The following is a 14,758-nucleotide window of genomic DNA, read 5'->3' on the forward strand; positions in this document are numbered from 1 at the left end:
GGCTGTTTGCAAGAGGCTTAGCGGAGCACGATCTTGTTCCGGGACTTGGAGTGAGCAGGGGGAAGTGAGAGCTCTTTCTGGGCCTGGCTCATTTGTCTGATTCTGGGTTAGGATTTGGAGAGTATTTTCTTTCTTTTACTGATTGGGGGCAGCAAGGTAGCATAGTGGTTAGCACGGCTGCTTCGCTGCTCTATGGTACCAGGTTCAATTTCCAGGCTTGTGTTGCTATCTGCGGAGTCTGCACGCTCTCCCCGTATCTGCGTGGGTTTCCTCCGGGTGCTCCGGTTTCCTCCCACAGTCCTAAGATGTGCAGGTTAGGTGGATTGGCCCGAATAAATTGCACTTAGTGTCCAAAAAGGTTAGGTGGGGTTACTGGGTTAGGGTGGAGGCATGGGTTACTGGGTTAGGGTGGAGGCATGGGTTACTGGGTTAGGGTGGAGGCATGGGTTACTGGGTTAGGGTGGAGGCATGGGTTACTGGGTTAGGGTGGAGGCATGGATTTCTGGGTTAGGGTGGAGGCGTGAGATGCTCTTTACAAAGATGGACCCGATGGACCAAATGGCCTCCTTCTGCACTGTAAATTCTGTGATTATCAGTTGAAAGAATAGATTGATTTATCATTGGCCTCATTTGACTCTGATTTACAAGAGATATGCTTTCTTCCCCCTAGTTCAACAGATGAAGAGATGAGTTCCAAGAACAAGATGATGATTCCTCAGCAAAATGTATGTGTCGCCGTCTCCTTCTAACTGACAGTAAGTACAATATTAATCCAACATTGCAGAGACACAGACACAACATCAACTCCACCGTCACAGAGAAAAGAAGCAGTCAGACTCACATTGACCTCAAGTCCCAGATAAACACACTCGCACGACTGTCACACACACTTACACTCTCTCTCACACACAGATGTTCCCTCTCACACACACTCACAGACTCTCTCTCACACACACTCAGTCACTCTCACTCACACACATACCAGTCACTGAGCAGTAAGCAGTTAAATAAGTTTTATATATCACAGATACATAGTGAGGGTAAAACTCACAAACACCTGTAAGTGTAAATTATGTGTTATATATCACAAATACATAGTGAGGGTAACACTCACACACACACCTGTAAGAGGAAAATATGTGTTATATATGACAGATACATAGTAAGGGTAAAACACACACACACCTGTAAGAGTAAAATATGTGTTATATATCACAGATACATAGTGAGGGTAAAACACACACACAGACCTGTACGAGTAAAATATGTGTTATATATCACAGATACATAGTGCGGGTAAATCACACACACCTGTAAGAGTAAAATATGAGTTATATATCACAGATACATAGTGAGGGTAAAACACACACACACCTGTAAGAGTAAAATATGTGTTATATATCACAGATACATAGTGAGGGTAAAACACACACACACCTGTAAGAGTAAAATATGTGTTATATATAACAGATACATAGTGAGGGTAAAACACACACACACCAGTAAGAGTAAATTATGTGTTATATATCACAAATACATAGTGAGGGCAAAACTCACACACACACCTGTAAGAGGAAAATATGTGTTATATATCACAGATACATAGTGAGGGTAAAACACACACACACACCTGTAAGAGTAAAATATGTGTTATATATCATTGATACATAGTGAGGGTAAAACTCACACACACCTGTAAGAGTAAAATATGTGTTATATATCACAGATACATAGTGAGGGTAAAACACACACACACCTGTGAGAGTAAATTATGTGTTATATATCACAGATACATCGTGAGGGTAAAACTCACATTCTCTCACTGACACACTCTCACTCACCAGTACCTGAGCAGTAAGCAGTAAAAGCTGTTATACATCACAGAGAGACAGCGACAATAAACACACACACACTCACTCATATACTCACACACACACTCCCAAACACTGTCTCACTCACACACACACTCCCAAACACACTGTCTCACTCACATACACACTCCCAAACACACTGCCTCACTCACACACACACTCCCAAACACACTGTCTCACTCACACACACACTCCCAAACACACTGTCTCACTCACACACACACTCCCAAACACACTGTCTCACTCACACACACTCCCAAACACACTGTCTCACTCACACACACACTCCCAAACACACTGTCTCACTCACACACACACTCCCAAACACACTGTCTCACTCACACACACACTCCCAAACACACTGTCTCACTCACAAACACACTGTCTCACTCACACACACACTCCCAAACACACTGTCTCACTCACACACACTCTCCCAAACACACTGTCTCACTCACACACACACTGCCAAACACACTGTCTCACCCACACACACACTGCCAAACACATTGTCTCACTCCCAAACACACTCCCAAACACACTGTCTCACTCACACACACACTCCCAAACACACTGTCTCACTCACACACACACTCCCAAACACACTGTCTCACTCATACACACACTGTCTCACTCACAAACACACTCCCAAACACACTGTCTCACTCACACACACACTCCCAAACACACGGTCTCACTCACACACACACTCCCAAACACACTGTCTCACTCACACACACACTCCCAAACACACTGTCTCACTCACACACACACTCCCAAACACTGTCTCACTCACAAACACACTCCCAAACACACTGTCTCACTCACACACACACTCCCAAACACACTGTCTCACTCACAAACACACTGTCTCACTCACAAACACACTCCCAAACACACTGTCTCACTCACACACACACTCCCAAACACACGGTCTCACTCACACACACACTCACAAACACACTGTCTCACTCACACACACACTCCCAAACACACTGTCTCACTCACACACACACTCCCAAACACTGTCTCACTCACAAACACACTCCCAAACACACTGTCTCACTCACACACACACTGCCAAACACACGGTCTCACTCACACACACACTCACAAACACACTGTCTCACTCACACACACACTCCCAAACACACTGTCTCACTCACACACACACTCCCAAACACACTGGCTCACTCCCACACACACTCCCAAACACACTGTCTCACTCACACACACACTCCCAAACACACTGTCTCACTCACACACACACTCCCAAACACACTGTCTCACTAACACACACACTCCCAAACACTGTCTCACTCACACACACACTCCCAAACACACTGTCTCACTCACACACACACTCCCAAACACACGGTCTCACTCACACACACACTCACAAACACACTGTCTCACTCACACACACACTCACAAACACACTGTCTCACTCACACACACACTCCCAAACACACTGTCTCACTCACACACACACTCCCAAACACACTGGCTCACTCCCACACACACTCCCAAACACACTGTCTCACTCACACACACACTCCCAAACACACTGTCTCACTAACACACACACTCCCAAACACTGTCTCACTCACACACACACTCCCAAACACTGTCTCACTCACACACACACTCCCAAACACACTGTCTCACTCATACACACACTGTGTCACTCACACACACACTGTCTCACTCACACACACACTGTCTCACTCACACACACACTCCCAAACACACTGTCTCACCCCAAAAACACTGTCTCACTCCCAAACACACTCCCAAACACACTGTCTCACTCACAAACACACTCCCAAACACACTGTCTCACTCACAAACACACTCCCAAACACACTGTCTCACTCACACACACACTCCCAAACACACTGTCTCACTCTCACACACACTCCCAAACACACTGTCTCACTCACACACACACTCCCAAACACACTGTCTCACTCACACACACACTCCCAAACACACTGGCTCACTCCCACACACACTCCCAAACACACTGTCTCACTCACAAACACACTCCCAAACACACTGTCTCACTCACACACACACTCCCAAACACACTGTCTCACTCACACACACACTGTCTCACTCACACACACACTCCCAAACACACTGTCTCACTCACAAACACACTCCCAAACACACTGTCTCACTCACACACACACTGTCTCACTCCCAAACACACTGTCTCACTCACACACACACTCCCAAACACACTGACTCACTCACACACACACTCCCAAACACACTGTCTCACTCACACACACACTCCCAAACACACTGTCTCACTCACACACACACTCCCAAACACACTGTCTCACTCACACACACACTCCCAAACACACTGTCTCACTCACACACACACTCCCAAACACACTGTCTCACTCACACACACAATCCCAAACACACTGTCTCACTCACACACACACTCCCAAACACACTGTCTCACTCACACACACACTCCCACACACACTGCCTCACTCACACACACACTCCCAAACACACTGTCTCACTCACAAACACACTCCCAAACACACTGTCTCACTCACACACCCACACAGCAGTAAGCAGTAAAATATTCATTATATATCACAGAGAGACAGTGAGGTTAACACATACACACAGATATGACTCTATCTTATAATAATCTTTATTGTCACAAGTAGGCTTACATTAACACTGCAATGAAGTTTCTGTGAAAAGCCCCCAGTCGCCACATTCTGGCGCCTGTTTATGTACAGGGAGGGAGAATTCAGAATGTCCAAATTACCTAACAGCTCGTCTTTCGGGACAATCGACCTATGAGTGTGTGTAGTAACCTCTGTGATAGTAACCACTGTCTCTCTGTGATATATATTGAATATTCTACTGCTTATTGCTCAGTTACTGGCGTGTGAGAGAGAGTGTGAGTGTGTTTACCCTCACTGTCTCTGTGCTATATAACTCGTATTTCACTCTCTCTCACACATTCTCTCTCACACACACTCATACACTCTCTCATTCACACACACACACCAGTAACTGAGTGGTAAATTATGCTTTATCTTTCACAGAGGGACAATGAGAGACAGTGTGACACACACTCACTATTTCTCTGGCAAACACTAACTCTCACACACACTCACTCTCTCACACTCCTAGTCCCTCTCTCTCAGACTGCCTCACACATGGACACACCAGTCACTGAGCAGTAAGCAGTTCAAAATGTGTTATATATCGCAGAGGGACAGTGAGGGTAAAACACACTCTCGCCACTCTCACACTTAAGTAACTGAGCAGTAAGCAGTAAAATATATTATATATGATAGCCAGACAGTGAGGATAAACACACTCGCACACCAGTAACTGAGCAGTAAAATATGTGTGAAATATCACAGAGACAATGAAGGTAAAACACACACACACTCACGCAGACTATTTCTCACACTCGTACACTCTTGCAGACATAGTGACACATTCCCTCGCACACACTTCCTCACACACACTCACATATTCACAAACTTTGATATTCACACACTCTTTGACACAACAGTAACTGAGCAGTACACAGTAAAATATGCATCATATATCACAGAGACCGTGATGGTAAAACACACTCTCTCTCTCTCACACACACACCCCAGTAACAGAGCAGCAAGAGTAAAATATGTGTTACATATCAAAGAGTGACAATGTAAAATACAGAGGCTCACTCGCTCACACACGCACTCTCTCACACACCCACTCTCTCTCTCACAAACGCACTCTCACACACACCCACTCTCTCACAAACACACTCACACACACATCCACTCTCTCTCTCTCTCACACACCAACTCTCTCACTCACACACACATCCACCCACTCTCTCTCACACACACCCACTCTCTCACACACCCTCTCTCTCTCACACACACCCACTCTCTCATACACACCGACTCTCTCTCACAAACACACACACTCTCTCACATGCACCCACTCTCTCTCACACGCACCCACTCTCTCTCACACGCACCCACTCTCTCACACGCACCCACTCTCTCTCTCACACACCCACTCTCTCTCTCACACACCCACTCTCTCTCACACACACCCACTCTCTCTCACACACACCCACTCTCTCTCACACACACCCACTCTCTCACACACACACACACACACACACTCTCTCACACACACACACACACTCTCTCACACACACCCACTCTCTCTCACACACACCCACTCTCTCTCACACGCACCCACTCTCTCTCACACGCACCCACTCTCTCTCACACGCACCCACTCTCTCTCACACGCACCCACACTCTCACACACCAACTCTCTCTCACACACCCACTCTCTCTCTCTCTCACACACCCATTCTCTTTCACACGCACCCACTCTCTCTCACACACAGACACCCACTCTCTCTCTCACAGACCCACTCAATCTCACACACACCCACTCTCTCTCACACACACCCACTCTCTCTCACACACACCCACTCTCTCTCACACACACACACACTCTCTCTCACACACAACCACTCTCTCACACACAACCACTCTCTCTCGCACACACCCACTCTCTCTCACACACACCCACTCTCTCTCACACACACCCACTCTCTCTCACACACCCACTCTCTTTCACACACACCCACTCTCTTTCACACACACCCACTCTCTCTCACACACAGCCACTCTCTCTCACACACACCCACTCTCTCTCACACACACACTCTCTCTCACACACACACACTCTCTCTCACACACAACCACTCTCTCACACACACCCACTCTCTCTCGCACACACCCACTCTCTCTCACACACACCCACTCTCTCTCTCTCACACACACACCCACTCTCTCTCTCACAGAGCCACTCTCTCTCACACCCACCCACTCTCTCTCACACACACCCACTCTCTCTCACACACACCCACTCTCTCTCACACACAACCACTCTCTCTCACACACACCCACTCTCTCTCACACACACCCACCATTTCCACTCGCCTTTAATGTGACAGGTGAGCCTGCTTGGTCCCCACGATCTCACTTGCTTTGTTATTCAATGTTACATTTCTGATAATGACTCCAGCTGATGATTTAATATCTCACTGCATCCGTTGAAAAAAATACAGAGGTTTGTCCTGGAACTCGCCCTGCTTACTCTTCAAATGTCTTTGACATTTTGAGGGTTTTAAACTTTCACTTGCCAGTAATTCCCGACATGTAACACCCATGAAATGTGACTCCTGATTGCAGTGGCTCAATTTATAAACCCACCCCTCAAATACTCATCATTGTGGTGCTTTGTTCCTGTTTTCAGCTTCTTCATGGGTTGTTCCCCAGAGACCCTGGAGTTCACACCAGCACTGCTGGCAGCTGCAAAATGGAGGAATCTCACTCGCGCCCAGAACACGTGATGTCAGCGTACGGGGCGTGTGACCTGCTCGCTGGCGCCGCCTCTGGTGGGAGGAGTCCAGAATTTGCTGAACAAAACTGGCCCGGGAAAACGCACTGACATCAGGAGGAGCCAGTCCAACTTGCTGGGCTCCAGGCCTGCGCACTACTTGATAAGAGACGCATGCGCGGAATGGCCGACAATCTCAAACGTCCATCATGGTTGGCATTTGTAAACACTAGTCGTGACCATTGGCCATTCCTTCCGCGATCTGGATAACTACCACCCTCCTGAAACCTTCCTGAGATCCACCCACAGGTCACGACCCTGAGCTTGAAAACCCCGGGCCTATGATATCCTTGTCTCTATTCGCCGAGGCACAGAGTTTAAGAAAAGGCAGGTTATGCTGGAACTGTATAAAACATTGGTTAGGCCTTAGCTAGAGTAATACTCACACTCACACTGTATCAGAGAGTGAGTAAATCCCACACACACACTGTATCAGAGAGTGAGTAAATCCCACACTCACACTGTATCAGAGAGTGAGTAAATCCCACACACACACTGTATCAGAGAGAGAGTAAATCCCACACTCACACTGTATCAGAGAGTGAGTAAATCCCACACTGTATCAGAGAGTGAGTAAATCCCACACTCACACACTGTATCAGAGAGTGAGTAAATCCAACACACACACTGTATCAGAGAGTGAGTAAATCCCACACTCACACACTGTATCAGAGAGTGAGTAAATCCAACACACACTGTATCAGAGAGTGAGTAAATCCCACACTCACACAGTGTATCAGAGAGTGAGTAAATCCCACACTGTATCAGAGAGTGATAAATCCCACACTCACACACTGTATCAGAGAGTGAGTAAATCCAACACACACTGTATCAGAGAGTGAGTAAATCCCACACTCTCACACTGTATCAGAGAGTGAGTAAATCCCACACTCACACACTGTATCAGAGAGTGAGTAAATCCCACACACACACACTGTATCAGAGAGTGCGTAAATCCCACTCTCACACACTGTATCAGAGTGAGTAAATCCCCCACACACACACTGTATCAGAGAGTGAGTAAATCCCACACTCACACACTGTATCAGAGTGAGTAAATCCCACACTCACGCTGTATCAGAGAGTGAGTAAATCCCACACTCACACTGTATCAGAGAGTGAGTAAATCCCACACTCACACAGTGTATCAGAGAGTGTGTATATCCCACACTGTATCAGAGAGTGAGTAAATCCCACACACTCACATATTACAAGGCACTCACAGTTCCTGAAGGAATCCCACAGTCTCTCTGTGCTGAAGGGTCCCTCTCACCGACAGCCAGGTACTTTTCCCGGTGGATCTTTACACACTGACAAACTGGGACTGGAGACATTCTTTCTGAAATGTATTTCCTGTTTGTAATATGATTGTAATTTGAGGTTTATGATTGGTGCAAAATCCTAATTCTGATTGGTCTGTTTTTTTATCCAGTCAAATAAACAGAACATAACTGGCTGTCCTCATTCTTACAATGTCCAATCACAATCATTCCTTTCCCCATTCCTCATTAGCATAGATGTGAGGCTCTGTCTATTTAATCAGCGCTCGGGAGGGGTTTGCTTTATTTCTGGGTAAAATTGACGATGGCTGACGAGAAGAAACCAACATCGAAACCAGCTTCCAAGAAGGGAGCCAAGAAAGTCATTAAGAAACCGGCAGTAAAGGGCGGCAAGAAGCGGCGAAGGTCGAGGAAGGAGAGTTACTCCATCTACATCTACAAAGTGATGAAGCAGGTTCACCCCGACACCGGCATCTCCTCCAAGGCCATGAGCATCATGAACTCCTTCGTCAACGATATTTTCGAGCGCATCGCGGGTGAGGCTTCCCGCCTGGCCCATTACAACAAGCGCCACACCATCAGCTCCCGGGAGATCCAGACCGCCGTGCGCCTGCTGCTGCCCGGGGAACTGGCCAAGCACGCCGTGTCGGAAGGGACAAAGGCGGTGACCAAGTACACCAGCTCCAAGTAAAACTGTTCTCAAACTCATCAAAACCCAACGGCTCTTTTAAGAGCCACCCACAATTTCTGGAAAGCTGCCAAACCATCGTTTTTAAATTATTATTAGACTATGAATAGCCAAATCGGTTCAAATAGGGTTTCACTGGAACATAACATCCTGGGTGATGTCCAGTTATCGCCCGGTCGATCTTCGTGCCTTGAAAATAAGTCTCATCATTTAGTGACTGCTCGGTGTCCCTGTGCCTTTGGTTTCTGACTTGGTCATATTCGGTCCCTGTCGCTAGATTTGGAGAGACAATAGAACTCCAAAACCTCCCTTTCAATTTGTGTTCAGGTTTCCAAAAACCTCCCTTTCACTTTCAGGCTTCCTCAATAATCGATCAGTTTATTGAGAGCACACCAGTGTTGTGGTGAAATTCCATTTCAATACTGACACGAGCTCCAAATTGCTCACTCCACTTTTAACACTGAAGTAGTCTACAATATGGAATTTTTAAAATAAGGTTTGTAGTTGGCTGTGAATTAGACATTCTGTCTGCGGCTGAGAGCGTTTTAAACAGCAGCCAGATTAAACTCGATTGGACTCCAGATTGTAAAAATCTGTGGAGACAGTTTCGGATTAAATGCCCCTTTTATAAATCCGAAACATTTCCACAGATTCTCCCAGACATGCTGAGTTTATCCAGCATTTCTCTTCAATTCACATTTGCAGCATCCACATTTACTCCACTTTTAACACTGAGGAAGCGGGAGCAGTCTACAATGGGAACAAATGTTATAGTTTGCAGATGGCTATAAAATAGACACTGCCGACAGCTGAGAGCGTTTTAAACAGCAGCCGGATTAAACCTGTGGAGACAGTTAACGTTTCGGATCTAAACGTCCCTTCTACAGATCTTAAACGTTTCTCTCCACAGATTCTCCCAGATATGCTGAGTTTATCCAGCATTTTCTCATTAATTCACATTTGCGGCATCCGCGTTATTTTGCTTTAATTTATTTTGGGTTTGTTCTGTTAGAGAGAAAACCCGAAATCAGAAACTGACAGATAAAGGGAAACTAGACTCGGAAAAGAGAGAAAATCCAACAATCTTATACTCAAAACTCAAATGATTTATTCACATGTTTTACGGTCCCTGTTCAATTTATCTCTTTTATCTTTTCGCGCTCTTTTAAGCTTTGAAATAAATATTCGGTTGGAATCTGAACATTTGGCGCCCAAACTTTCCGCCCTCAGCACCGTGGAGTCTCCTGATTGGTGCTTCAAACAGACATCTGATTGGTCAGTTTGTGCCAGGCTGCACAATGTTGTTCAGATAACCAATCAGCAATGTGTGCACCGCCATTCCTCCTGAAGCTATAAGAGAAGTGAATGTGGGCGGGTTTCCTCATTCTGTGTGAAAGTGTTTGTGAGATTGGGACAATGTCTGGAAGAGGAAAGACCAGCGGTAAAGCTCGGGCCAAGGCCAAGTCTCGCTCCTCCCGGGCTGGACTGCAGTTCCCGGTGGGTCGTGTTCACAGGCACCTGAGAAAGGGCAACTATGCCCAGCGTGTGGGGGCCGGAGCCCCGGTCTATCTGGCTGCTGTGCTCGAGTATCTGACCGCTGAAATCCTCGAGCTGGCCGGCAACGCGGCCCGGGACAACAAGAAGTCCCGCATCATCCCCAGGCACCTGCAGCTGGCCGTCCGCAACGACGAGGAGCTCAACAAGCTGCTGGGAGGGGTGACCATCGCTCAGGGCGGGGTGCTGCCTAATATCCAGGCGGTGCTGCTGCCCAAGAAAACCAGCGCTGGCGCCGGCAAGAAGTGAAGCGACCATTCTTTAATCTAATAACCCAAAGGCTCTTTTCAGAGCCACTCACTTGATCTGAAAAAGGGTGACCTGTTCTCGATCCGCTTAGTGCCGTGTTTGTGAGAATTTCCCAGAGGCTTCCGGCTGGAATGAGCTTCCCCTGTATTGTTGGTATTTACCGGGGGACGGCAGTTTTTAGCCGGCAGGCTTTCCTAAACAGACCATTTATGGGCAATGGGTCTGCGCGTTTTCAGAATTCATTCCCGCTCCCATTACAATGTCAGTGTTCACTATGTGCGGTTACAGGTCTGACTTGGGAGAAAGTTTTTGTGATTCAGCCTCTCCAGCAGATTCATGTCGCCTTGTAATGTGAAAAGAGAGATCAACGAGAGGAAATATTGGTTTATTTTGCCTCCTTACTCGTAAACCAGCTCGGTACATTATGCTGCTGCCATTCTCAGGTCAGTGCTCTCAATGTGAGGATTTGGGCGGCTCTGAAAAGAGCCTTTGGGTTTTGTTAAATTGTCAAATGGATTTTCTCAGCCGCCGAATCCATAGAGAGTGCGGCCCTGGCGTTTGAGAGCGTAAACCACATCCATGGCGGTGACGGTCTTGCGCTTGGCGTGTTCAGTATAGGTGACCGCGTCCCTGATCACATTCTCCAGGAAAACCTTCAGCACCCCGCGAGTCTCCTCATAGATCAAACCCGAGATGCGCTTGACGCCGCCACGGCGAGCCAGGCGGCGAATTGCTGGTTTGGTGATGCCCTGGATGTTATCACGAAGCACTTTGCGGTGCCGCTTTGCTCCGCCTTTGCCCAGTCCTTTGCCTCCTTTCCCTCTGCCAGACATGATGCTTGTTCAGTCAAATCGCTGCCGAATGAGAGACGAGCTGCTGCTCTTTCCTTTATTATACAGCCCGCCCCGACCTGACTGAGAGAGAGAGAGGCGGGGAGCAGACTGAGTGACAGACAGAGCAGTGAAATGTCTTTGATCATCCAGCTCCGCCTCCTGCCTGCTCCAACCCACATTTTATATTCCAAACAGAAGTGAAAAGAGGGCGCTGAACAACACGTACAACTGCAACATGATGGGCTGCACAGTGGTCAGCACTGCTGCCTCACAGCGCCAGGGACCCGGGTTCACTCTGACCCTGACATTCTGTGTCTGTGTGGGTTTCCTCCCACAGTCAAAGATACGCAGGTTCGGTGGATTTGCCATGCTAAATTAGCCCTTTGTGTCTCCGTGTGTGTGTTAGGTGGAGTTGCGAGGGAGTGGGCCTGGGTAGGTTTGCCCTTTCAGAGAGTCGCTGTGGACTCGATGGACTGAATGGCCTCCTGCACTGTCGTAAACCAGGAGAGCGAGTGAACAAGGCGATCAAGCAGTGGTCTGCACGTAATGTCCTCGAGGCCCTTAGGGAAAAAGAGATGGTGGATCATGTCAGATGGTTCCCCTGAGCGGACTCTCAGAGGCATCTGGCAGATCATCTCATCACCAGAACTTTCAAACAAGCACCAAGCCCCAGCTTGGCTGGTGGTGAGCAGGACTCTCCCGGCAGATCCTTCCTGCACTCCCGAAGTCTCAACGCCATCACACGCTGCCCTCGAAGTGGCTGGGGGGGAGGGGGGCGCGAAACGGTCACTCGCCTCCATGTGGAATGTGCCTTTCCAAATGAGGTCTGGAGAGTGAAAGTTCATGGATGACACCAAGGTTGGTGGGAGTGGCAGAGAGTGTTGAGGATTGTCAGAGGATACAGCAGGACATACATAGGATGGAGACTTGGGCAGAGAAATGGCAAATGGAGTTTAATCTGGACAAACGGGAGGTAATGCATTTTGGTAGGTTTAACATAGAGGGGAAATATACCGTAAATGGCAAAACTCTTAGGAATACAGAAAGTCGGAGAGATCTGGGCACGCAGGTCCACAGATCTTTGAAGGCGGCAACGGAAGTGGACAAGGTTGTCAACAAAGCAGACGGAATGCCAGCTTTCATTGGACGGGGCATTAAGTATAAAAACTGGCAAGTTATGCTACAGCTGTATAGAACCTTGGTAAGGACGCACTTGGAATATTGTGCACAATTCTGGTCGCCACCTTACCAGAAGGCTGTGCAGCCTTTGGAGAGGATGCAGAGGAGGTTTATCAGGCTGTTGCCTGGTCTGGAAAGTGAGCTTTATGGAGAGGCTGAATAGACTCGGACTGTTTTCATTAGAAAGACGGAGGTGTGATCTGATAAAGGCCGACAAAATTATGAGCGGCATGGACAGAGTGAATGGGCAGGCAATCTTTCCCAGGGTGGAGGGGCCAGTCACCAGGGGGCATAGATTTAAGGTGCACAGGGTAAAGTTTACAGAGGATGTACGAGGCAGGTTTTTTTACACAGACAGTGGGGAGAGCATGGACCGCGTTGCCAGGGGAGGTTGTGGAAGCAGCTACATTATGGTGGTCAAAAATCATCTTGACAAACACATGGATCGGATGGGTAGAGAGGGATACGGCACAAGGAAGTGCTGAGGGTTTTGGCAAAGTTTGGTATCATGACCGGTACAGGTTTGGACGGCCGAAGGTCCTGCTCCTGTGCTGTATTGTTCTTTGTTTAAGAGATGAAGTGGGATTTGTCCAGGTTCAGCCCGAGCAGCTCTGTGACACAGGATTCTGTGCTCTACGGGCTATTCCCAGGGGGACACACTGAGACAAACATCAACTGCTGCTGGAGGATCATAAACTCGGTGAAAGACTCTCTTTGGTCTGCCCGTAACCTGTTGATCTTCCAGGGTAAAGAATTGGCCTCGACTGAGTGTTGCAGTCTGGCACATTCCAAAGTCCAGGACTACGTGCTGAGGGACGCACTCAAGCTTGGGGTACCCGGCACCAAGGCACAATGGGGAGAGGCCACTGTGTAAGTTTTTGCAGCAAATGTACACCAAGAGGCTGGTAACCGGGTAAAACCCAGGGTCTGTGTGAGTAACACTAAAGAGGGGCTGGTAACTGTGTAAAATCCACCTCGTATGTGTGATTAACACTAAATGTTTAAAATTATTTAAGCTTTACAGGGTGGAACATGACTGATGTAAATATTTTGAGAAGAATTGTAATGTAAATATTGAAATGTGTGTTATGTCCTCATTATCCAACTGAAGAAATTCAAGTAAATCTGGAGCTCTGGAGAAAATGTAAATATTATTGTACGAAACGATGTTATTGTGATGACAATTTGAAATGTTTGACCATGTTTATTTCAAGGGATTTTATAAATGAAGTATATTTTTGAAAATAAATTGTGTGCTTCTATGAAAAATGAAGTCAGTCAGTGAAATGGTAGTTTGCAGAAAGTGTGAGTTTGAGGGGCTGAGTGACAGTGTAATAACAAACAAGCTGCAGGCAATGACTGCAAATTGAACCTCACATTGGGACAAACAGACAGCTACAAAGGTGATTGGTTGAGCCCGAGGGCGCAGGGCCACTTGCAGCCACACACACAGTCCCCCCAACACGGGCTCTCTCGGAGGTTTTGCTCTCTATGCGATGACAGTGAAATGGGGAATTGATTCTCAACGCGGAATTGCTGGGGGATCTGCGCATGCCCGGCGTAACCGCTTGCCTGACGTCATTCAGATATTTAGAGCGCATGCGCAGCCCCTCTCCCGCACACTCCATTTGGTCA

At 47.5% G+C, this 14,758-nt stretch overlaps 1 long non-coding RNA gene across 2 annotated transcripts in view; it reads left to right on the forward strand.

Moving 5' to 3' along the window:
* Positions 1–8,796, forward strand: part of LOC140400052 (uncharacterized) — a 64,098-nt gene extending 55,302 nt beyond the window's left edge. For both annotated transcript variants that reach the window (XR_011938010.1, XR_011938011.1), the window contains 2 exons: positions 671–755; positions 7,197–8,796. This is a non-coding gene — a long non-coding RNA (uncharacterized lncRNA). The remainder of the gene's footprint in view (positions 1–670; positions 756–7,196) is intronic.
* The last annotated feature ends 5,962 nt before the right edge of the window (positions 8,797–14,758 follow it).

The sequence above is a fragment of the Scyliorhinus torazame genome, chromosome 24, assembly GCF_047496885.1.
Source record: "Scyliorhinus torazame isolate Kashiwa2021f chromosome 24, sScyTor2.1, whole genome shotgun sequence".
In the NCBI taxonomy this organism is placed as follows: Eukaryota; Metazoa; Chordata; class Chondrichthyes; order Carcharhiniformes; family Scyliorhinidae; genus Scyliorhinus; species Scyliorhinus torazame.